The sequence below is a fragment of the Lissotriton helveticus genome, chromosome 9 (genome assembly GCF_964261635.1).
Source record: "Lissotriton helveticus chromosome 9, aLisHel1.1, whole genome shotgun sequence".
Classification (NCBI taxonomy): Eukaryota; Metazoa; Chordata; class Amphibia; order Caudata; family Salamandridae; genus Lissotriton; species Lissotriton helveticus.
In genome coordinates, this window is record NC_136070.1 from 1,165,466,187 (window position 1) to 1,165,492,829 (window position 26,643).

A 26,643-nucleotide genomic window follows, 5' to 3' on the forward strand; every position below is an offset into this window, starting at 1 on the left:
GATGCTAGCAGCACAGCACAGTAGATGTGACCTTGTGTGATAAGCACATTCCAATGGGTTCGCATAGAGCGAGAGAAGAGTACAGGCAGAAGATTAGGGGGGGGGGGGCTAGGAGGCTCAGCTCCTGGCACAGCCAGCAGAGATACACAGTTGGAGCCAGCATCAGCAAGTCTGCATAATTATGAGTTCTGCTCTTTCCAGCAGACTGCTGCTGGTTCACATTAAAGTATAATGCAGTTGTTCAGAACACATGTGATTTAGAATTAGGAACACAATTTTGAACAACTTTCAACAGGTTATTCCATTTGGACATAGAGAATTACACTTTAACATGGCCTAGCCTGAGAAAAGAAGGATTGTTTGGAGAAAAATTAGTTTACTAAATATGTTAGTGAGTGTTACTCCTATTGTTTGGATTGTATTCAGTAAGTGATTGATTTGTGTGCAGTTCAATGGCAAAAAGAAAAGAGAGATTTATTGGTTGTCTATTGTGTCCATTTTTGTTGTTGATTTTTTTTGTTTCACTGTTGGACCATGTCCTAGTATAACATTTTTCTATTTCAATAATAATTGAGTTGGGGGGTCCCTGATTGGCATACTGATTAGTGTCTTTGCTAGTGGATACCAGTGGAGAGTACTGATGATGCGAGGGCAGGTAAAAATATTGATTGTGTTGCTCATAGGAGCGGCCTGGTGGGAATGTATATATGTGTGTAATGTCTATATGTGTGTAACAGTATTTGTATGCAGTTTGTCCATGGGACACCATTACAGTGGGCCCAGTGCCCCACCCGCTGAGTGTGCAAATGTCTGCTAGTGTGCACTGGAGTATTTAGTATGTTCTGGAGGTGAGAATATGGCGCCCTTTTTCTTTAAAGTTAAGAAATGGCATTGGTTATAAGAGGGCTCATTTAGACAGCGAAAGATGACTGTGCAGAAATATGTGGTATTTTAATAACAAGAATACAATTTTTACGCAAATATGGAAATTCCTGGCTCATGACAAGTGAATGATGTGAACGTAAATGTATATCTTTTTCCCTTTTTGATGCTGCATTAAATGCCATTACCAGATTGTCATGTGATTTTCAAAGCTGCTAAATATTTTATATTCTTGGCTGACGGTTAAAGAGGTTAGGACTGGTTCTTGTCTAAAACAGCAGACAGGGTTTTCAGAACGGAAAGTGAACGGTTAGTATATTTAAAGTGATGATGGATAATATAGATGAACTGGTGTGAATGAGCTCCAAGCATAGGTTTTACGGTAAGTATTTGTGGAAGGTATTTTTACTAAGTGGTTGATTTTTTTTTGTCCAATATTTTCTGTGTTGTTGTTTCTTTTGTGTGTGTTTTGATTTGTTTCATTTCAGTGCAATGGGAAATATTTTTATCTGTGTCTTACGGTGAGTATTGATGCAGCTTTGTGCTAGACAGATTAAGTGTGCACTGACACCGCATGATGCATGATATGCATGAGAAAAATATAGTCCTTTGAGTAACTAATATTGTGTTTTCCTTTTGTGGCCTTTGTGCTATTGTGTGTTTTATGTTTTCTTTGGCTTATTGTGCATTGCTTGTTCTGTTCTGCGTGGATGGTATACTGATTGATCTTAAGCCTGACAAATTAAGTAGGCCAGCATGCTGGGTTTTGGGCCACAGGCTCACTGTGCATGACATGCATGGCATCGTATTGTGTGTCACAGCTCATTTGCATGTGTTACTGTGATTTGTCTATGCTTTCTGTGCTTAGCACAGCAAGTATACCTGCTGCCTTGGTATGCTTGTTTTTATTTTATGTATGTTTCTGTATTGTATTGTTTTGACAATTCTATTATTGATACTAGAACAAGCTCCTCTATGGGGAATTTGTTCTGGTCCCTAAATTTCACAGACAACACTTCAGCAGTGTATGTCTATTTGGTTAAAAGGGGTATGGAGGGAAAATACGAGAGTTCTACGGTGTACTCATGGTGTTGTGTCACAAGCCTGACCATTACCTAAGTAATTTTTGTTCATTTATAGATTTTCCTTTTGCCGCCATTTCCCTAATGAATGTCGCATAGTGCCTAGTTATGGGGGACTTCAGCTGTGTCCCAGTTCCATTTCCTTTTTCTTACTACTTTTCCTTAGTTACATTGTATTAGATATTAATAGGCACACATATCATTTTATGGCAATGACATTTCTACATGTGCTAAAAGATGTTCTAGCCCTCTCAAAAGTGCTATGTATCCCCTAGAATTTTGTTTATGCTCAGTGCTACACCCAGTGGTTGATGGTGTTGACTGAAGTGAAATATGTTTCAGATTTCCTTCTGTCAAAATGGGGTAGGAGGCTAGCTCCCCGCTAGCTCTCATATAAACTAAAAACTAGGTAACATGTGTATTGCTCCCTCCTGTCCTGCTTTGATCTAAAAGGGGAATTAGATGTGGGTAGTTTTGTTCTACAAGTGTTGGGTAAACTGAGAGTTTTTATTAGAGAATTATTTTAATTGGATAGGGATGAAAGGAAGTGAACAACCCAATCAATCATAACACTTGTATAGCGCGCTACTCACCCGGGAGGGTCCCAAGGTGCTTGGGGGAAGGGGTCCGCTACTGCTCGAACAGCCAGGTCTTGAGTTGTCTCCTGACTAGTGTTTCCTTATTTGACCTTTGAAGGGAACAATAGGTCGGTACTTTTGTGTCACATTCCTAGGTAACAACATCATTATTGTGCAGCACTAAGTAAAGGTGTACAAGTTTCTTATCAGTTAGCCGGTATAGTTGAGCTGATATTCCCTATTAGAGCTGGTGAACAGGTTTTCCCCTAAATAAAATGTTACATGGTCTAAATAGTGAGAAAGATGAAAAGATGCTTGTGTGATCCTCAGCAAAAATATTTTTAGAAATTAAAGATTTGTAGAAGTTAGTTTCCTGCTGCCTCTATAATATGTGAGCATGGTCATGAGCAAAAATATAGTTGTTTTGAGTAAAGAAAAATAATATTAGAAGTGTTTGAAGTTTTGCACAACAGTGAAGGTTCATAAAGTAGACGCTGTGTGCTCGCTATAGGAAGAGCGGTTTGAACTTCCCTTTTTGCTGTTTCTCAAGTGCAAATGGGGGAATACAACATGTCTGTTTTGTTTTATTTTTTCTCTTCTGTTAGAATTCAGTAAATGCATACGCCCGTCCACAGCGAAAAGTCAGATATGTAATGTATTACCTATTGTCAGTGCACAAATTTATTGATAGGTACGATGTGTTCACCTTCAAATTGACATTGGTAGAGCAGTATGAAAGCACAGAATAGACCTCATTTGGTTTCTTTGAATTTGAATTTTATTCATATGCCTTGTCTAAAGATCTTTGTTCTGTTCATCAATAGAAATGTGACACACCGCCGGAGCCAGAGGGGACCCAAGCATCGGATCCAACTTCAAGTGTAAGTCAAGTCCTGTCGTCAGAAGATACCAATGGAAGTCTTACTTGGAGCCAAGGTACCGCTGAAGCTGCTGTAGGTGTGTGATTCCTGGGTAAGAAAAGGGCAGGCCTGACCGAGATGGAGGACTCACTCTTCGCTTTTGTGCCATTTCCCAATGGTTGGAAACGGTTTCTCAGAAATACTTGAGAGGGGCAGTTCTGTCTGTGCAAAAGGCTGCCGCCAGTTCTCCAGTGGTTATGCTTCAGGTTTCCCTGTTCCCCATCTGTTTTGGAATATACAGTTTTGTCTGCTGAGGTACCTGGTCACACTTTATACAATCTATGGCCTCGACAGAAGAGCGGTGCACCAGGAGAAGACAAGTAGGAGGTAGAGAGAGACTTTAGTCTTAGGGTACAGATACAGTGCTCTTAATATCTGTTAGATTCATATCTGGTGTACTGAGTGAGACACTGGACAGAATTTGTAGAGGGCACTACCTGGATTGGTGGTTGCTAAAATTCTGCAAGAAAGACTTTGCATCATTGGCCAAGATTGTTTTCCATTTGAGTTGCTAGCAAGTGCAGCTCCAACGCAGATGATTTTTGAATTTTTGATGGATAATACGAGCCTGCCTGTGAGGCTCAGACGTACACAGGGAGAAGACTCCCCTCTGGCTGGCTGTGTTGCAGATTGTTTCCTTTAGTTTAATTTGGACATTTTAGCTAGGAAAATGAGTGCTTTTGAATGTTCCTACTCCCAAGGAGGAGCAGCCTCTGCAGCTCCTTGTCCAGATGTCCCTGATCATTTGGTTCTCATGGTCTACAAATTTAATATTGTGTTTGTTTGTATCCTAACTGTTGCTTTCATATTTCTCTTTAGAGAATTAGTTTCTTGTAGCTTGACGCATACCTTCATGAGTATTATTTCAACGTCACCTGAGAATGTCATTGGTACTCTAGATCCTCACGAAGAGGAGCACTGGGAAGGTCATTAGGATGATGTAGTATTCAAATGTTGCACCTGACACATGTTATTTATAGAACAGCAAACTTATTTCTCCCTGATAGTGACAGTTTGATATTATTTGCATTAATTCCTGCTCATGACTTAAATTGTGATGTAAGTAGTCCGATCATGACATAGTGTTATAGAGAAATGGTACCCTGAGAACATATGTTTAGATTAGTCAAAAGGGAGGGTGCCTCACACCCAGAGAATAATTATTGTCTTAGTAGATATTGCAGGGGTTGTTCTTTTACTTGTTGCCTCTGCATTGCCTGCCCTGTAGTATGCTGCACTACTTCTGTGACCATGCTCATGCTGTGTATAATGTGACAGATTGTTGGGTTTGTGGGTTGCTCCCTTCAGCTGCATATGAGAAAGATAGGTTGCTGGCACTTCCCTTAACACCCGTGAATAGTTGTGTGGGTTGGTACACTTTGATTGGTATGGTGAAATTTTTCCAGCAGCCAGATTTTCTGAGTCCCCGATTACATGGTACAGGGTCGACGTTGACGATGCGAGTACGCCCTATGCCCACTTCATCCCTTGGACGGTTGTTTAGTGACGGACGTTTTGATCAGACATTCTTAGAGACATGCTCGAAAAAGGTAGAACGATTTGTGACACCCAACGACACTGACAACGTGAGGGAAAGTTTTCTACAGTTGAACTCTTCCTTGGCCTATATACATCCTCCTGCTACAAATAGTAGTGGTCATTCTCTGGTACCCCTGGCAGTTGTTGGCCCTTCACATTTTTCCTGTATTATGGGGTGGGATTTGTTATTTGGATTTTTTACCTCCCCCTGTTTATGTAGCACCCTCGGACTATCATAAGACTCATCGACGGTTTGCTATAATGCCTGGGCAGCGTAAAAGGAGGGCTCCCCAAGTTGAAGACGTAGATCAGACGGATACTGGTCGGAAAATTTTGATGGGGGTTGTAGGAATTGTGGGTGTGTTACTGACTTGAGGCCTATGTGTTTATTGCCTTCCCCCTTGTTGTTCCATGTGTGCCAGCAATATCCGAGTTTCTAAAAGGACAAACACGCCAATATCCTGTTTCCAACGATGTTGAGCTCCATAATATAGACTGGTTGATGCTTATTGATGATGATATTTTTGACTAGTGTAGCGCCCTGTCCCTTAGCACGTTGTGTAAAGACTCTCCTTTTGGTTAATAAAAGCTGCACTCATGTTAGCCACATCCTGCTAAAAGGAGGGTCTGATAGGTTTCAGTTTTCGATGCCTCGCCCACTGTATATATTACGTTTATGAGTTAGCATGATGTGTCTAACCAATATGCAGTTACAGCTTAAAATTCATGTGCTGAAACCCACCGAGCTATTTTTGTAATGTGCAAGCTTCAGTTGGATAGAATTGTTTCTGTAATGTGTAAGCTTTTGTCTTATTATTGCATTCTAAGTTAGAAAACCTGATGTGGTACATTACTTTTCCCTTGGTTAGGTTCCCATTATTGATATTTCTGTATACTTTCCTATGAGAGAGAAGCCTGTCTATGGCAGACAGACTTCTGATGCTGACATTTGCTCTGCAGTTCCAATGTCTCATGGTACAGTTTTCCCCCCTCCCTTATGAGCAGAGAATCCTTATTTCAGCATTTCTTGCCTTGAGTTAGTTTTGCAGAAAATGTTTCCATGCCCTGGCAGAGCAGAGCTTCGGCTCTGTGACCTTGAGGGGAGATAACAGGGTTGCCTTCGCAGGCGCAGATGCCTCATGTATGAGTTCATTGTTCACCATTTCGCTAGTTCTGTAATTTTCCAGGCTGGGTGTGTCTTTACCCTGCAATGTTATGTTATAATGTATTATCATGATAGGATGAGTCAGTCCTCTCGATGCATTCTCTGGGGTGCAGACCTGACAGTGCCCATCTATAGATGAACATTATGTCCTAATAAATATATTTCTAATCCTTCTCCACTGCCTGGCTGGCTTATTATATGAGAATGATAGATGAGTGAGGTAAGTCGCTCAGGTGGATTTGAGCCACGCTTATCAGTACTAAGCACGACATATTGCTGTGGTTTGCTTAATGAGGATGGGTATAAATTAGAAAAGACTGTACAGATTGAATAACCCTATTACTATCAATGTCAACTTTGCAGTCGCTAATAAAGTGTGTTAAAAATTTTTTTTTACCCATGGAGTATGATTGATGGTCGTGCCATGCTGGCATACTGTACAGGGCAAAGTGCTTGGTCGTGCCTTGTCCCTGGTACATTCTGAGCTTTTGCAGGGCCTTCAGTGCTTCCCCTGGCCCTTGCTGGTCTGAGTGCGAGGCCCTCCTCCACCCGCCTGCAACTCATCCCTGTTGGTCCAGTGGGGTGCATCTCTGCTCTGCTGCTGCTCTACCCTGTCTCTCTGCTTTCTGATCTCGTTTTCCTTCCTTTTATCTTTTGTTTTTTTCTCTAACCCTCTGTTTCCTCTACATTCCTTCCCTTGTGAAATGGATCCAAAGATGAAAGAAACACTTTTGTTGGAAATGTCCTCTTTTTATTACATTTTTCTGTTACAAAGTGCAGCCTAGGTACCAAGACAAAAAAAAGGTGCAAAATACGAAAAATAAATAAATAAATCATTACAGAGTAGTCGCAAAGTGGCCAGATTGGGTTTATTCTCACCCAAACACATTAGTGCCACTTCACAGAGTTTGCTACTGAAGCGCTACTTTCTTTTTCTCGTCATCCTTTGAACAGCATTGTTTTTCCCTGGTGTAGAAGTGCACCATTCCTGGAGGTTCTGCTATACCTGGTTGATGACTGGAGTGGAAAACTTTTAATGTGATCCTTATCAGCTCTTTTCCTTATTTTAGTTTATGATGTGTACTGCTGCTCTTTGTTCAGGTATGTTGTCTTTTTAAACAATACTACTTATGTTTTGTAAGGATTTAAGCAATGGACATTGAAACGGGTCCCTTCTGGGCCCTGTAGTCCATGTTTCTTGTGCCCCACCTTGCGCACATCATGTCGGAGGTTGGTGATGATGTTAAAATGTTGTCCCGTTTCTCCCCCTTCCCCCCCCCCCCGGTGGAATTTCGGTGGACGCCCATATGGACAGGTGAAAGGATGGCAGAGTAAAGGGATGGAAAGATGAGTGAATGGATAGGAGGAAGAACGGGTGAAAAGGTGGCAGAGTAAAAGGATGGATGGAGATGTGGATAGACAGGCAAAAGGATGACAGAGTAAAGGGATGGATGGATAGCAGATAGACAAGTGAAAGGATGGCAGAGTAGACAGATGGATGGATCTAAGGATGGATTTGAGTGAATGGATTGGTGGATGCACAGAGATGATGGCAGAGTAATGGGATGGATGGGTAGGTGGACAGATAGGTGAAAGGATGGCAGAGTAAAGGGATAGATGAGTGGGTGAAAAGATGAGTGAATGGATGGCAGAGTGGATTGATGGATGGAAGATAGATGGATGGCACAGTGGATGAATGGATGGATGAATGGCAGGAAGGATAGCTGGTAGAGTGGATAGGTGGATGGATGGCAGAGTGGATGGGTGGCTGAGTAGATGGATGAATGTTGATGGATGGATGGAAGAGTGGATGAATGAAACCAGAAGAGGAGGCACCAAGGGCAGATAACGGTCCAGCATGCAAGCCTCCTCAGAAACTGTGTGATAAGAGGGTATGCAGTTCCTATCAAGAGAGAAGGTCAAAGGCTGCTTGGGGCAGGTGAGGGGATCTGCTCCCTTAGGAGAAAGGGCACTCACACACCCCAAGGGGTGCCATGCTTCATCATCGGTCATCTCCTTGTAGGGCCGGCGTGGCAATGCCCAGTGGACCCCACAGGGGGCTATTTGCTGGAGTTATTTCGATGAATGGCACAGTGTATGGATAGATGGATGGATGGCTTAGTGTAGGGATGAATAGATGTCATAGAGTCTAGATGGATGGATAGCAGATTGGATGGATGGATCCCTGGGTGGATGGATAGCAGGCAGAGTGGATGGATGGATGGATTGCAGAGTGGATGGATTAATGGACGACAGAGTGGCTGAAAAACAGAGTGGATGGGAGTGGAAAGATGGCAGAGTGGATGGGCGAATAAATAGATGGAAGGAATGGGGAAAGATTGAATAATGGATGAAAGATTGATGGATGACAGAATGTAAAAGTGAAATACCAGCAGGTGGATGTAAGGGTGAAAGAATGAATAGATAGATGCGTCAATGCGAGAGACAAGAAACTGTTCTGGGGAGAATTTGGCTGACTTACTTTGCTTGGTGACATCAGCACTTTTTTTTTTTTTCCCGCAAGACCTTTATTGATATAAGAGAATAAAAGTTACACTGCGTCACGCCAACAACCCGGAGGCAGGCCGCTATGTTGGCAAACATCACATAAACAGCATTAAACCATAAAGAGTGGCATAACCAAGCAGGTCGTATGGCGTACAGTAGAAACACATGAGACAGTAAGGACATGTATACAAGCAGTGCAACATTAGCACGGTAAATGGTCTTACATTTTGTCAGCGCCGTGGACAACCAGACGGGTCCCAAGTTTTCAGTGCTGTCCCGTAACTCTGTAGAGAACAACAGGCCATAGCCTGCTGAGTAGGCAGTTCGAAGAAATATGTCTACGGACACTGTTTTCGCCCATCCCACCCCAACAAACAACGAGGAAGAAAAACAACGAACATCGGTGCAGGTCTGTAATATCAATCACACATCACTTCACGCATACATAGGGTCGTGCGCTCCTGTGCTGGGCAACAGCAAGAAGACATCAACCAGCGGCAGGGGCAGTGGCGGGGTGGCCGCCAGGTCCCGTCCGTAAGGAGGGGGGGGGGAGTTGGAAGGAGGACTAGGGTGAAGTACAGGATCGTGTGGCCTCAGAGAGGGTGGAAGTGACAAGATAGTTCGAGTTCGGAGATGCCAGAGGATAGTAGTCGTGAAGCGTACCACAGTTCCAAAGCAAACCTGCACAGGCAGAAACCACCAGGTCAGCGCCAGCACGCACATATCCTCAAACCTCTACCCCATATCATCCGAGAAGCCCACGTCAGGCGATTTCCCGGAGGCGTCCGAGCTCGCACGCTCCCTAGTCCATTGCAGGAAGGGCTCCCAGATGTCGTTGGGTCTGGAAGCGGTAGGCATCGTCTCCCAGTAATGGGTGAGCTGTGCATGACCATACGTCACATCTTTAACCCACTCAGTGAACGATGGCAGAGCTCTCCGGCCCCAGTGTAGTGACACTTGTCGCTTGGCATAGAGGAGCAGCAGCGCATGTAATTTCCTATCACAGGGTTCCGTGTCTTTGACATAGCCCAACAGGCCCAGGAGCGGAGAAGGTATATCAGTCCTGTGCAGGATTTGGTTAATGGCAGTGAATATGTCCGACCAGTACTCATCTAATCTAGGGCAGCTCCACGCCACATGAAGGAAGGTCGCACCCTCCCCGCCACATTTCCAACAAGACGCATCAGTTCGGATGCCCATGCGGTGCAGCAGTACCGGCGTACGATAGTATCGGTGCAAGAACTTAAAATGGACTAGCCGCAATCTATAATTCGGAGACAACGCCGTGAGTTGCTCACAACAGTATTCCCATATCTCATCTGGCAAAGGATCGACCACCTCAGCAGCCCAATCCTGCTTGGCCGTAGGTACAGTGATCGGGGCCTGCTCCTGCATGCAATTGTATAGTCTAGACACTAGTTTTTTGGGGGAGGGTCTCGAGAGCAGATTTTGAAGGGCATCGAGTGTCGGCGGCTCCTCTGGGAACTGGGGCCACAGCTTCTTACAAGATTCCCTAAGAGAGTGGTATAGAAGCGTGTCTGCAAAGGATTCAGGTTGGTCGGCCTCACAAGCGCCCAGCTCTCCGAAATTACCATCAGGATATACATCCGCAAAGGTGTGCAAGCGCTTCCCACGGATAGTGAGGGTGTCACCCCTGGCACACAAGCAAGGTAACATAGGGTTGCCCCGCAGGGGGATAGCTGGCGCATACAATAGGGAGAGTCCCGCTCTATTTTGCAGTTCGCGCCAGGACCAGCGAATCATTTCTACAGTGTCCACATCTTTCGAAGGGCGCGAGACTTTACCATAGAGCGCCACGCGTAGCGGCGACGGGGCTACAGCGGCCAGCTCCACCGCCACATGTGGCTGGTAAGGAGTGGGGAAGACCCAGAAATGTAAAAATTGCGCCTGCGCACATAGGGAATACAACTTCAAATCGGGTGCTCCAAGACCACCTTGCCGCAGTGGGAGCGTGAGTAGGTCCCAGGAAGCCCTCGCCTGTCCTCCGGCCCACACCAGAGTCAGAAGCAGAGATCGTACGCGCGCGTGAAAGTGCGTCGTCATTGGCAGCGGAATATTGACGAAAAGATACAAAAATGTGGGGAGAACCACCATTTTGACCAGCGCTATCCTCGCAACCAGGGAGAGAGGAAGCGCGTTCCAGACCTCTATCTTCCTTTCCAGCCAGTCCACCGCCCTTCCAAAGTTTAGGGACCACAATTCCTGTATATCCCGACTGATCCAGATTCCCAGATATTTAACAGCGTCAGTTTCCCAACGCAGAGGGTAATCCGGTGGTGGACGACCGGTTACGTCAGTCAGAGGGAATGCCACAGATTTCGACCAATTTATTGACACTCCTGCCAATCCCTCAAATCGCACAAATTCGCGGAGTAATGGGTTCATGTTTTCTGTGGGGTTGATGACATACAGGGTGACATCGTCTGCATACAACGAGATCAGCAGACTACGGGAGCTAAATCCAATCCCCCTCGCTGTATGGTGCTGCCGAACCCTGGCCGCTAGCGGCTCCATTGCAATAGCAAAAAGAAGAGGAGACAGTGGGCACCCCTGTCTGGTTCCTCTAGAGATGGCAAAGGGTTTAGATACGAGGCCATTCACACTCACCCTAGCCCTGGGTGCGTCATAGAGTAGCTTGATTAGAGTTATAAAGTTTCGGCTGAATCCCATCCTACCCAAAATCCTGAACAAGTAAGGCCACTCCAAGGAGTCAAATGCTTTGGTGGCGTCGAGGAACACCACCGCCGCTTGAACAGAGGGGTGTAGGTAATGCAGGATAGAGAAGATGGTCCTGAGATTGTGCGACGTGGCACGGTCAGGGATAAACCCAGACTGGTCCGGGAGTGCGATGATTGGCAACAGTGGCTGCAGTTTGTCTGCGATGACCTTGGCATAGATTTTTGCATCCACATTAATCAGGGAGAGGGGTCGATAGGAGTCCAGGAACAGTTCGTCTTTGTCAGGCTTCAACAGTGTGATGATTAAGGCTTCACGCATGGAGTCCGGGAGGGAGTTTAGTTCAAGGGCTTCTACAAACACATAGTGTCGTTTCGGCGCCAGCTCCTCCACGTATGTTTTGTAAAAGGTCGTCGTCAAGCCGTCAGGGCCAGGGGCTTTGTTGGCCGGCATGCTTTTGATTACCTGAGCAATGTCTTGAACAGTAACAGGGAGGTCCATGTATTGCCTGTGATGCTCATTAAACCAAACTAGGGCAATAGAATCTAGGAAGCCTTCCAGGGACGCAGGGGCGCTGGGCTGTCTAGACGCGTACAGGGATGTGTAGAAGTCAGTGAAGGCGTGTAATACTGCTTCTTGTCCCATAACCAGGGACCCTTCGCTGTTGTGAATCGTATGTATGTAATGCGACTGTGTACGAGGAGCTATCAACCTAGCCAGGGTTCTACTTGGCCTGTCCCCCTCCCCGTATCTGCGGGCCTCAGCCTGCCTTCCCAGGAACTTTACCTCCCGTTGCGCCTCCTCATTAAAGGCAAGCAGTTTGGTCTTTAAGCTACCAGCAAGCTCCAAAGTCGGGTCCTGACAGAAGGCCAGGTCCAGATCTTTCAACTCCCGCTCCATCCGGGCTAGCGTCTGACGGATAGTTCGCAGCACCCCTGCCTGCCTCGCTATGCACTGGCCCCGGATTACCGCTTTGAAGGCGTCCCACACAATGGCCTCAGAGGAAGCCGAGCCCTCATTCTCTGCAAAATATTTGACAATATCCGCTCGGATTTCCTCAGTGAACACCAGATCTGTGAGAGCGTGAGGGGGCAGGCGCCATGTGAACGCTCTGTGAAAGGTATCGGGTATGCACAACTCCAGCATGCAGGGGGCGTGATCTGAGAGTGATCTAGCTTGGATGTCAGCTCGCGCCACCCACGTCGCCACCTCAGGCGACACCAGCCAGAAGTCTAGGCGGGACCAAGCAGATTGATGGCATGTGAAACAAGTTCCCACCTTCTCCCCCGGGTGTCTGACCCTCCACACATCCGACAGCAACCCCTCCCCCATCACATCCAGGACAGCCTGATGCGCTCTAGCATGTGTGGGCCTACTCGCACCCCTCCGGTCCATGTCATCATTCAGCACAACATTAAAATCCCCTCCTATAACAATCGAGTGGCAATCCAGCAATGCAATTTGTGCCCAGACGCTCCTAAAGAAGTCCGGATCATCTACATTCGGACCATAAACGGCAGACAGTATTATCGGTCGCCCTTGCAAGGAGCCATATAGTATAACATACCGCCCATCTTTATCCAGCACACAAGTGTATTCCCGCCAATCCAACCCTCTGCGGACAAGTATAGCCACCCCCCTTGCATAGTTAGAATAAATAGCGGAATATACATTTGACCACCTCGTATGTTTCAATCTGGGCGAAGGGGTAGTATTAAGATGAGTTTCTTGCAGAAAACAAATGTCTACATTATGTCTAGTCAACATACTATGCATCAATTGGGCTTTCTTATAATCCCCAAGGCCTCGAATGTTCCAGGTCCATAGTTTAACCCCCCCCATACCGGGCGTGTCGTGGAAGCAGCAGGGTTCCCGCCAGGCTCTCCCCCCCCCGGTACCCCAAGTGCCACACCAGTCACACACATCGACCTTCTGCGCAAAAAGGAAGATATAGAACAGTTCACAGTGCACCAGTTCGTAACTAGAAACAACAACTCTTCGAACATCCCCCACCTCCCCCCTCCCTCACCAACCCCCCAATCAGGTTGTGACATATCCCTTAGAAATACACGCAACGCGTGATGAAAAACCAACATCAAAAACAGTGGGAGACACCCCATGGGGGCGTGGTGCTCCTGGCTTACACCCCCGTGTTAACAGGGTGGCTGCATGCGAGTGGATAGCTCCTGAGCCCGGAGGGTACCCCCACCCCAGGGTCGATCAACATCCCCCCAGCAATATCTATACAGATTGCAGGGCCGTAGTAGCAGCAGAAGTGCAGGGGGAGTCCCGCCAGTTCCCAACACAAGCCATAGTCAATGCCTGCCCAACAATAGGGGGCGCTGGGAGCATCCGAACATCGATGCAAGGCGTAAGTTAACCAAGCAGTCACAACACAGTACTTACATCCGTAGCTCAATTAGTCATTATCACTTAGTTGCGCAGAATTATCTTCCAATCTGGGCGATTTCCGTCTCGCCCCTTGACCGTGTATGTGTTTGGCAAACTTGAGCGCGGACTGCGCATCCGTGAAGAAGTGTGTAGCGTTGTCATGTATCACCTTTAGTTTCGCCGGATATAACAGTGAGTACTGTACACCGGCTTGCACCAATATTTTCTTAGCCGGTATGAATTCCTTACGGGCCGCTTGCACCATGGGGGTAAAGTCTGTAAAAAAGGAGATGTTGTTGCCTTTATGTGTGATCTTACCCTTTTCTCTGGCCAGACGCAAGATGAGGTCTCTGTCCTGGAAATTTAGCAGTTTAGCAAGGATAGGACGAGGCGGTGCACCCACCGGCGGTTTCCTGCCAAGTGATCTATGCGCCCTTTCGACCGTGAAGACCGACGAGAGGGCCGGATCAAAGAGTTCGTGCAATAGGTCCGTCACATACACCTCCATTCTGCCAATGTTCGTCGTCTCCGGAATTCCCGTTATTCGGACGTTGGACCTACGGGAACGCGCCTCCAAATCATCCGACTTAGCTCGTAGGGTTTCCAGTTCTCTTTCCAGGTTCGTGATCTGTTGCTTGGTTTGCTGTCGGAATTCGCAGCATTCAGTCTGCCTGTTCTCTAAGCAATCCAGTCTGGTTTCATGGGCGTCCACTTTGGTCTTCACCGATTCTAGCTGTGAGGACATGGCATCTAGTTTGGTGTCGATGCTTTTCAGGCTTGACCTCACTTCCATCATCAGCGCCCCAAAGTCAATGTCTGCCGGAGCTCCCTGTGACGACGACTCGCCCCCATCCGCCTCAGTCGCAGAGTGCTTAGGTGGGCGTTTGTTCTCGAAGCTGATCTTGGGCTGCCTAGCTTCATTTTTCCCCATTGTTGCGGTGACGGTGTGGCACTCGGCAGTCTGCCCAACCCACGCCGCCACGAGGGTACTATGCTTAGTGTCCAGTGGGGTGCAGTATCAGTAGGAGCAGAGTCCCAAGGGATATATGGTCAGGCTTATCCCCAAAATGTCTAGCGTGTATCTCCTCTGGCGCCCTCTGCCAGCAGTGTGCGGCGCAGAATGCTTCCAGATCACAAAATGGCGGTATCACCAATCTTACAGCAGCGAGCGAGATCCACTGGGCTGTGTGGTCTAGGGGTAGGGGCTCCGATCCAGACAGCAGGGCGCCGCAGGCTAAAAGAGTGTAAGTGTCAGCTTAGGTTTGGTTCATAAGGCCAGAACGTCCGCCCCGTCCATATTGCATGCACGCGGGGGGCAGCGGCACGAACCCGCCCTCCCCATAGAACCTCTCCGCTCCTCACCTCCCGTCGTCCTCAGAAGTGGATTCGGGCCGCGGCCCCCGAGCCGATCACCGGCAGCCCCGTGCAGCGCGTGTCCGCCACAGCGAAATGGCCGATCCAATCCAGGAGTCACAGCAAAGGCCACCGCCCAGGGGGGGGACCGCCAGGCCTTTCTCGTCCGCCGGTCTAGCTGCGTCCCAGGTCGCCTCTCCGAGGCAGCAGGGACTCACCGACCTGTTCCGGGGCAGCGATCCTCCCGATGTCGGGTTTCCGCGTCCCGTCTCGCCGGATCTCCAGCGGCCTCTCAATCCGCGCCCTGTAGTGGGTCACGGCGTCCAGTTTCCGGCTCCGCAGCCGCGGGTCCCAGAAGGTGCGCAGATCGGCCAATCCGCCAACAGCGATATCTCCGCAGCCCGGCAATATTTGCGCTTCAAACTTCGATGGCAGGAGCCGATGGGTGATTGTCACCGACTCCCAGACAGAGCAGGGGCCCCCAGGGTCTTGGAGCAGGATCAATGCAGGATTAGATTATGCAGCCGGCGGAGCTCACTCACAGAGCGGCCATTTCGCTGCCTGGCTAGCCACGCCCCGACATCAGCACTTTAGTTGAAATTGGGGTCTATTTGAATTTTCTGACTACTCCAATTATGGGAAAATTATCTAAGTAGGGTTAGCAGAGGAACTAACTTTGATTATTCAAATCCAGGTAGAGTGAGTAGTATTCCCCTCCTACATCTGAGGGGAAATCCGTTTCTTTTGCTCCTAGATGAAAATGATGTGTCTCTAAGCCTCTCACAGAAGGTATTAAAATGCTGAGAAAGCCTGAGGTGGCCAAGATGGCAATATCCAAGAGGTGAAGGGTATTGCTATCTCATACCAGAAGAGGACTAAGGAATCGGTGGTGATTTGGGTCCAGTGATGGCAGTAGAGATACAGTGCCCTTCCTCTGTCCCAAAAATGAATGAACCCCCCAACACAATGACATGGATGATATAGCAGGACCTGGGGGAAGACATTAAGACTTTATAGCACCTGCTAAAGCCTGTGGAAGGGCTTCAGCATTCCCCTCAATCATATCCACTTGGAAGCTACAGCAAAGAAATTAAGAGCAGCTGCTGGGGGCTTAGGCAAAAGGTGCTCTGTGTCTTGAAGTGGACTGGAAGTCCCATGCAAGATGGAAAGGGATATGGGAGTACAAGCTGGATGTCACTCAGTGGTTTAGCCATGACCCTGCATATTTGGAGCTGCTGTAGTGGCGGGCATGTAGAGGTTTTTGCCACTGAAGAATAGATCAAATACATTTTCCTTCGGCTTTGTTCAGGTTCAAAGGATTTAAAGACACCTGGCTGCCCTGATTATCATAGTCAGGACTAACCCAATCCCCCCACAATTGATTATAGGCGCTAAGCAACAACACTTACAATCACATCGCCATTAGTATTACATTCTAGACATCTCTATTCTTTCGCTCTCACTCTTTCCTTTGTCTCTCTCTCTCCTCACCTATCCCTCTCTCTTTCTGGGGTTCCCTTATGTCATCTCTCTCCCCTACCCCCCTCCCCGGGGTTTACTTCAATTAATAACCCTACATTTACATATGTGTCTGGATCCATACAGGCCGATGATATTTGGTGTTATTCTTACCTTATCTGTGTATTCCCTAATAACAATAAACTACTTTGGGAAAAAAATACACCTGGCAGTAGACTGAAATAACCTGTGTTTGCGGTTCTAGCAGCTGTATGAATGCGAGCCAAGATGCCAGTAATTTCTCCTGAACTGCCTGCTTTCTCAGGCCTCGGCATAAACATACATCCCTAATGGACACAGTCAGAGAGGAAGGACGCATAAGGGTCAAACATATGCCATGGGTGCAGCCCATAATTTCACGGAATTGGCATCAATATTGACTTGCTTGAAGGAAAGACCAACAGTTTCTCGTTTTAGAGCTTACGGCTGTTTGCCTCCTTGTCCATGAGGGAGAAGAAAACAAGTTACTTACCTGTGACTTTGGTTCCCCAGTATTGGTAACGTTCATAGATTCCCATGCTTTTGTATCATTCCTCGTCGTCGGAATGGGAGTCTCGGTAACAAAATAACATAGCAGTAGGTACAAAATAGAAAGAAAAAGGCCTAGGCCTTATTCCCTTTTGTAGCATATCCACCTCTTTTTGTAAAAGAGACCAAACTTAGGCGTCAGCCAATCAGAAGAGCCTCATCCCATAGAACCCTCCTGAAGGAACCTAAGAGCCTCAGATTTTCGTAGCCGTTGTGTAACAGGCACCACATCTGCTGAAGGCTGAGCTTTCCTCGGGGAGGTGGGTGGGCGCATGGGAATCTATGAAAGTTACCAATACTGGGGAACCAAAGTTACAGGCAAGTAACTTGTTTTCTTGCCTCAGTATTGGAGCTTTCATAGATTCCCATGCTTTTGTATCAGAGTAGCAAGCAGTAAGCAATAAAAAACACATTTTGTGGCATAAATATACATTGCAATAGCCAACAATACGTGAAGATACAAAATGTGTAGAATAAAGGAAGGTGGGATAGGAAGGAAAGCTCACCAATTAGTGGAAGACGTTCCTCAGGACCGCCTGGCCCACAGCCGTGTCCTCCTGTTGCAAGGATTCTAAGCAGTAATGCTTTGTAAAGGTGTGCACGCTGCTCCAAGTCGCAGCTCTCTAAATGTCTTTGATGTGCACTCCCACGAAGAGAGCTGTTGAAGAAGCCACTGATCTTGTGAAATGCGCTCTAACTCTGCTGGTCAGCGGCTTACCGGCTGCAGTATGAAAATGTAGAATGGCACTTGTAATCCACCTCGCAATACCCTGTTTTGATAAGGGAAGGCCTTTGCAAGGACCACCAAAAGCAACGAACAATTGGGAGGATTTACGGAATCCCTTGGTGCAATCTAAATAGAATTTTAAGCACCGCTGTACATCCAGAGAATGCAGTGACCTCTCCGCTGGTGTAGTAGGGTGAGGAAAAAAAGCTTTAAGAATAACCGGCTCATTTAAGTGGAAGTCCGAGGGTACCTTGGGTATGAACTTTGGGTTAGTTCTCAAGATTACTGCATTCCTTTTGAATTGGAGAAAAGGCTCTTGGATTGTGAGAGCCTGCAACTCCCCAAAGAGTCTTGAGGGCAAGAAGGAGAGCCAATTTCCATGAAAGAAATTTCATGTCTGAACGATGTATTGGTTCAAACAGGCCCTTCATGAGCTGTGTGAGGACCAAATTCAATTGCCAAGTTGGAGGCGGAGGCCTCACCGGGGGATAGACACGGAACAATCCTTTGAGAAATTGTTTCACTATCCTGGAAGACCAAAGAGAAGGTCCAGACTCAGAACGTCTGTACCTAGAAATCGCTGCCAAATGAATTTTTATGGATGAATGGGCCAGGCCCGTCTTAGCCAAGTACAAGAGATAAGGTAGAAGTTGATGAGGTTCTGAAGAGAAAGGGTCAACACCCTCTTTATTGCACCAAATGCAAAATCTCTTCCATTTGAGATGGTAAGTATTGTTTGTGGAAGGGGCTCTAGCCTGGGAGAGAACTTCTTTTATTTCATTAGAGATGGGATGATTAATAAATTCTCGCTGCTCAGGAGCCATGCTGTCAGGTGTAATGACTCTGGATCCGGATGCCAAATTTGCCCTTCGGACATTGTGAGAAGGTCTGGAATGGTTCGCAAGGGAAGAGGAGGAGCCAGCGACAACAGATGGAGTTCCGTGAACCAGGACTGTCTCGGCCAAGCAGGGGCTATCATCATCATCTTGCATGGTTCTATCTTGATCTTCCTGATAAGTCTTGGGATCAGTGGAATGGGGGGAAAGGCGTAGACAAATGACCTTGACCAGGCTATCGAAAGTGCATTCCCCAATGATCCTCGGTGGTGAAGCCTGCTTGCATAAGACCGGCATTTCTTGTTGGTCGGTGTGGCAAATAGATCTATTGCAGGTTTGCCCCACTGTTGAAAGACCTCTTCCAGAACCCGCTGGTTCAGTTCCCACTTGTGACTGATCGAGGATAATCTGCTTAGTTTGTCGGCATTCTCGTTTAAAATCCCTGGCAGGTGTTCTGCCTGTAGTGATATCCCGTGAATGATCGCCCATTCCCAGATTTCATGAGCTTCCTGGGACAACGGGAGAGACCTGGTTCCCCCTTCTTTGTTTACGTAATGCATGGCCGTGGTGTTGTCCGTCCGGATGAGAACCCTTGAACCTATCAGGCTTGGGAGAAAAGCTTGAAGAGCCAGTATGATTGCTCTGAGCTCCAAGAGATTGATGTGGAGCCGACGGTTCTGAGGAGACCAATGTCCACTGACCTGCAGGTCCTGCAGTACTGCTCCCCAACCATTCAACAACGCATCCATTGTCACCACCTGAGGAGACGGATCACTTACGAAGGATAGACCTTGTTTTCCTGCTTTGTCCACCACAAGGCTGCTTTTTTCATTGCCGAGGTGAGGTCACTCTGTCGTCGAACGACCCATTAATCTGTTTCTATTGGATGTCCAGTTGCTCCTGAAGAGGACGCATCCTCAATCTGCAGTGTGGAATTAAAGGAATGCATGAAGAAATTACCCCCAGAAGAGATTTGTAGCGGCGTACTGAAAGACACCTTCTTCTTTGTAAATCTTGCGTCATGGTCTGCAGCTTTTCCTGCCTCTCCAAGGTTGGAAAAGCTTTCTTGAGATTTGAGTCCAAGATTGCTCCCAGGAAGCATGCTGTCCTGGATGGAACCAGAGATGACTTTTCTTTGTTTAAAGTGAGACCTAGGTTCAGAAACAGGTTTGTCCATGCTTCGATTGCTTCCATCGCTGCCTCCCTGGACGGAGCCTTCAGCAACCAATCGTCCAGGTAAGGGAAGACCTGAAAGTGATTCCTCCTTAGAAACGCTGCTACTGGTGCCTGCACCTTTGTGAAGATCCTTGGGGCTGAGCGAAGACCAAAGGGTAAAACCCTGAATTGAAAGTGGCTCTTGGCTACTGTAAATCGTAGAAACCTTCTGTGTGCTGGGTGAATCGGCACATGAAAGTATGCATCTTCGAGATCGAGCGTGGCCAAGAAATCCCCTGGATTGATGAGACCTAGAATGTCTTGAAGGGAGACCATCCGGAAAGACAGGGAGATGAGATAGGTGTTGAGCTCCCTGAGATCTAAAATGGGCCGCCATTTCTCTAGCGTCTTCCTTACCAGGAAGAACCTGGAATAGAATCCTTCTCCCCTTTGGGCTGAGGGGACCGGCTCTATAGCACCCTTCAGGAGCATTTGGTGAACTTCGAGCCGTAGAAGATGCAGATGTTTTGATGGAATGGCAGCAGGGGGCTTGGATGGTGGGATTTACGTGAATTCCAAAGTATGGCCCTTTCGAATGATGTTTAGCACCCATCGGTCTGATGTTATCTTGGACCAATTCTGAAGGTATTGTGACACCTTGCCTCCTACTGATGATCTTGCGGAGGTGGGTACAGTAGGAAGAGCCAGGAGGCCACTATTGTCTCTTGGACGTATCACGTCCTTGGCGAGCCTGCTTCCCTCTGTTATTGGGTCTTGAGAAATTCGAGGACTGGCCCTGCCTTTGCTGATAAGGTTGGCGGTACTGTTGCGAACCTGAGTCATATGATGAATACCTTTGCTGCTGATAAGAGCCTCTGTAGGTGGTGCTTTTTCCTCTTGAACCTATAAAAGGAGCTTTACGGTACTGAAGCGTACCCAAAGACTTAGCAGTCTCAGTATCCTTTTTAATAACTTAGAGTGTGTCATCGATCAATTTCCCAAATAATGCCTTTCCATCAAAAGGTAGATCCAGGATCTTATTCTGGATTTCGGGTCTAAACCAAGTCGCCTTAAGCCATCCCTGGCGACGAAGGACTGCAGCCCCAGCCAAAGAACGAAAAGCCGTTGTGGCAATGTCCATGGCACAGTCTATGACTTCCATTGATGTTGCCTCCCCTCTTGCAAAACCTTTTTAGCTTCCGTCTTTGACTCTGGAGGAAGTTGATCCAAGTATGGCGAAACATCATACCATAGTTGGCAATCGTATATCTGCCCAATATCGCCAAGGCATTTGCTGCCTGCACTAGAAGACTCGCCATCGAAGAGAACCTCTTCTCGGCGTTGTCTAATCTCCTGCCCTCTTTATCTGGAGGAGTTGGCAAAGGAGCTGAGGGGTTACGTGACTTCCTTTGTGCCGCTTGGGAAATTACCGAGTCCGGTCTCGGGTGTCCTGTCAAAGACGCCGGACCATCCTCAGGCGTTTTATTTTTTTTGTTGAGGCGCGGTAGTACAGGGACCACCGTCGCTGGATTCTTCATTGCCTTAAGGCCTTCATCCCAAAGATACTGGACAATAGGGATAGATCTTGTTGTCTTCTTATAAGTTTCTTTAAAATCATATAAGAAACATTCGGTTATTGATAGCTTGAATCTGCCAGCCGTCTCTCCATTAGTTTATGAAACCCCCCTATATCCGCTGGCGGGGAGTCCACCGGATCCGGAGATGGAGATGCTGGGTCTGGGATGACATATTCATCCCATTCTGTACCTTGATCCGTCCTGTCATCAAAATTTTGATCCTCATCCGAGGAATCATCATCGGTGTCCAATGGTATCGAAGGCTCCTGTCTAAGCGGTGTCTGTGGCTGAGATGACACCTGGGCCGGCAATTAGGGAGCAGCCATTGCTGGAGCCTCAGGGATAGGCATGGCTTGTGCAATTGGAACAGTAGCAGGTTGTGAACATCTAGACTTGTAATCCTGCAGCATATTGTGAAGGTCCTGCAAGAAAGATGATGGTACAGATACCATGTCTTGTCTCGAGTACTGTTGTGGCTGGGCAGAATGATGAAGATAACCACATTCGTGGTTGTACTATCCGTCAAAATCCGTTTCTTGGCATTTAACCAGAAACTGAGATGGGCTGTTTGCATAGCCATATGAGTCCTGATCGTCATCCTCTAATTCATTGTCATCCTCCTCCAAAAGAAGAGCTGGAGGTAAGGGGGTAACTCCCCTAGGAGATGTCATGTCCGGTGTAATCATGGTCATAGAAATCGTAATCCTTTTCTCCAACGATAAAATCGTCGACGATCCCGTTGACACTGGAGCTGATAATACTGCCGTCGTCGGCTCCGTCAACGAAAGAACACTCGACGACGAGATGGGCGTCGTCGATGCCATCAACGACGAGACCGTCGACGCTCCTGCCGTCGTCGTCGTCAATGTTGTCGTCGTCGAAGCCCTCGACGACGGCACCGGCGTCGTCACCACCGTCAACGAACACTTCGTCGTCGCTGTCATCGTCGACATCCTCGTCGACGTCGCTGTCGTCGTCGACATCTTCGTCGACGTCGCTGCCGCAGTTGAAATCTTCGTCATCGACGCTATTACTGCCGTCGACGTCTCCCTCCTCATCTACGATCCCGTCGACGTCGATGGTCCCGTGGACGAGCCCATCGACTGTACCATTTTAAGCTTAGGCTTCAATTCCTTCGTCGACGACTTCTTCATCGTCGATGACGTGGAACTTCTGTCAGACTTTCCAGAAGACTGAGAAGAAGGTTTTCTGAAGGCTGGATCAGTCTTCGTTCCCGAAGAAGGTGTAGATGGTCCTAACCTCTCCTTTTCACCATGGTGAGGAGATTCGACTGGACCTTGGCTCTCAGACTCACTGGGGGTCTTTTTTGAGGCCTTAGAAGGATGCTCCACATAAGGAGAAGGGGAACCCCTACTCCTTTTGACTGACCTTCTAGTTGATGACGCTGATGAAGAGTCCTCACTGTCACTGGAAACTGTGCCTTTTCTGGCCTTCAACTTCTGGAGCCATGTAAGAAGTCTACCTTCACGATTCCGGAGGGTCTTGGTTGAAAAGGTGCGGCAGATCTTGCAGTCCGGAGCCTTATGACCAGGATAGAGGCAGTAGATGCAATCTTTATGCTTATCCTCAACAAATAATCTTTTCTTGCCACAGGAGGAACATGGCTTGAAAAGGGCCTTCTTCTTCTCCTTATTAGACATTCTGGAAGGGACAGCTAACAATTATGAAGAGAATACCTGAAGAAAAAACTTCTGAAAGAGTAGAAATTGAGCAGAGCTCAAAGGAGACTCCCTAAGCACAACGTGCGGTAGAAAATCTGAGGCTCTGAGGCTCCTTCAGGAAGGTTCTATGGGGTGAGGCTCTTCTGATTGGCTGATGCCTAAGTTTGATCTCTTTTACAAAAAGAGGCGGATATGCTACAAAAGGGAATTAGGCCTAGGCCTTTTTCTTTCTCTTTTGTACCTACTGCTATGTTATTTTGCTACCGAGACTCCCATTCCGACGACGGGGAATGATACAAAAGCATGGCAATCTATGAAAGTTCCAATACTGGGGCAACAATGCTATAGACTTTAAGGAGGCTGCTGTCTCAGCCACTGACTAAGCATGGGGCCTACCCAATACACAGATAAGAATGCCTTTAGATATCTGTTACAGGACAGAAACTTTGGGATGGGTGACTAAGCGTGGGGCATCCTACAGACCACTTGAGTCTATTTGGAGGAACTGAGGCTGATAATCTGTGCCAGTTTCAGGGTGAAAGCTGTGCGCGAGGAAGACACTAACTAGAGCCGTAGATTCCAGCACCCACAAGTAGCAATACTTACAAGAACTGGAATCAATGCAAGGTCACTTCTTTTTATGAAGAGACATTTTGGGATGTTGTCCTACTGAAGCCTTCCTTGCATCTGATGGCCCTGCACGAGTTGCAAGAATGGAACAGAGATAGCAAAAGACGCCAAGGGGCCAAGCATTTGAGACTGGCAGTGACTCAACTGTGATGTGGGATCTAGCATTGGGAAACTCAGCAGCATAACTGAAGTCTATGCAGCACGGGGTCTCAAAGGAGCCAATGTTTCCCCTTTGGTGTACAGCCTTGCACTAATGGTATCCAAAAATAAGTTTTAAACCAGTAGAGGTGATGACTCGCTGGTGAATCCTAGATTAGAAAGAGATGAGGTTGAAGCAAGGCGATCCTAGTGAATGTCCTGCTGTTTCTGCTCAATGGCATCAGAAGAGTCTAAGATGTGTACCAAGGACTCACTGTTTCTAATGGAGACTTATTAATGGGAATCCCTGAATCATCAAAGTCCTGGAAAATGTATTCACTGATACTGGACTTCAGTGACATATGGCAATAGGGAAAAGACTAGTACTTCTGGTAAAAACTTTGTTCCCTATAAATGTTGATGCTGAAGGGTAGTGTGACATACTCTATAGGTCTAGTCACAGAAAGACTGTTTCAGGTGACTGGGCAGACAGACTGTGTCGGGACCTTTACCTACAGATGGCCAGGGGGACTCAGTGAGTGCAACAGAATCTCTGACGTCAGATACGTGATTGATTCCTGGAGGACCTCCAGCTCCCATGCACTTGCTGCATCTTCCCCTTTATCTTGATAATTGGATCTGGCTGAAACAAGCTGGCAGATATCGGAGAGAAAGGCAGTGCAACCATTAACTTTAACTTTCCCTGGGGTTTCTAGGATCCTTTGTGTATTGCTGGAAACATTATGGGAGTAGTCGTGCACTTTGCAAGTGCCTAGTAACATAACATAACATGGCAAGAGGAAGGAAAGAGCTCTTGAAACAGCACATCTCGCTTCTTTATTCACCCAAAGTGAATTTGCCGAAACTCCATATTTCTAAAAGCAATATTCATATCATGACTGCAGGACTTGGTGCTCATTTGAAACATCTCCAGTGGGCCAGGGCCAGGCTGGTCTGAGTGCATGCCTGATGCTTCAGGAGGAACTTGTGCTACTTGTAGCACATAGAAAGCAGGGATGCATAAGAGTAGTAGATAACGATGACATTTGGTACAGTTCTTGCAAACTGCTGATAGAACAACATGTTTTGCTAGATTCCTGAGAACGGTGACATTAATCCTACCCTCCCCCACACCCCCCAATCTGGAGGGAAAAAGGGGAAAATCAGAAAAGCATTTGAAAAGAAACAGGGTCTGTTCCCTGATGTATGAAAAGAGCTGCAAACAAAAGAAGAAAGGTGTGATCTACACTGACGGTCGGCAAAAAAGGGAAGTGAAAGGAGTGTTCACCCGATTTAGTGAAACAGCTATAGAAGCCCTTTCTCCTACTGTTAGATAAAATATACTGTTCCCAGAGTGAGAATGGGAGAGAACCACGTTACAGTACATTTTGATCTACTGTTGCCATTAAAATCATCAACCTCAAACAAACATGGCTCTGATTACATTTCATTTAGACATTGCAATTGATTAATGTATTAACACTATTTCAGTGGAACCTGGTGATTCTGGGAGCAATGCTCATTCAGGTTATTAAACAGCTTTTTCCTCAGTCTGTCCTCCTTGGTACAGTGAGACTTGTATCCCTGGGCATTTCTCTTTTAGAGTAGTTCTTTCTGTAACCCAAAATCAGCTCTGTGTCTGCTAAGTCTTGTTAAAGCGTGATGTGTGCACTTTATACTAAATATTCCTACATAGTATATAATGTGTTTAGCTGGAAGATTGAAGAGTATAAGGACTGATTGGCATAGTATTGACTGAAGATAAATACTTTAGTTACTCCTCTCTCGGGTAGTTCTTGTCAGCTATATGAGCATCTATGTTTGAGAACCTTGCTTGAGAAGGGGGCGAACCTTCTCTTGATCCTTAAAGGGGAGGGCCTGTATTTCTCCTAAAATTAGAACTGACATTTATATGTCATCTCTAGGCCCTCGATAATTCAGCCAATTAATAATTAGGAGTAGGCGGAACTCCCGGTTTCCACAGAGTTACATCAATCAATCAATCAATCAATCAATTTATATAGCGCGCTACTCACCCGCTAGGGTCTCAAGGCGCTGGGGGGGAGGGGTCCGTTACTGCTCGAAAAGCCAGGTCTTGAGTTGCTTCCTGAAGGAGAGATGGTCCTGGGTCAGCCGTAGGTGGATGGGGAGGGAGTTCCATGTCTTGGCTGCCAGGTAGGAGAAGATTCTTCCTCCGGCGGTGGCTCTGCGAATGCGTGGTACGGTGGCGAGGGTGAGGCTGGTCGATCGCAGCTGGCGGGTGGGCGTGTAGAAAGTGAGGCGGTTGTTGAGGTACTTGGGGCCCAGGTCGTGGAGAGCCTTGTGTGCATGAGTGAGGAGTCTGAACGTGATCCTCTTGCTGACAGGGAGTCAGTGCAGGTCTCTCAGGTGGGCAGAGATGTGGTTGTGGCGGGGGATGTCCAGGACGAGTCGTGCGGAGGCGTTCTGTATGTGCTGGAGTCTTTTCTGTAGTTTGGCTGTGGTTCCCGCGTAGAGGGTGTTCCCGTAGTCCAGCCGGCTGGTGACGAGTGCCTGGGTGACCGTCTACCTGGTTTCGGTGGGGATCCATTGAAAGATCTTTCGGAGCATGCGCAGGGTGTTGAAACAGGATGACGAGACGGCGTTGACTTGTTTGGTCATCGAGAGGGAGGAGTCCAGGATGAAGCCCAGGTTTTGTGCGTGGTCCGTTGGCTTGGGGGTGGTGCCCAGGGCAGGGGGCCACCAGGAGTCGTCCCAG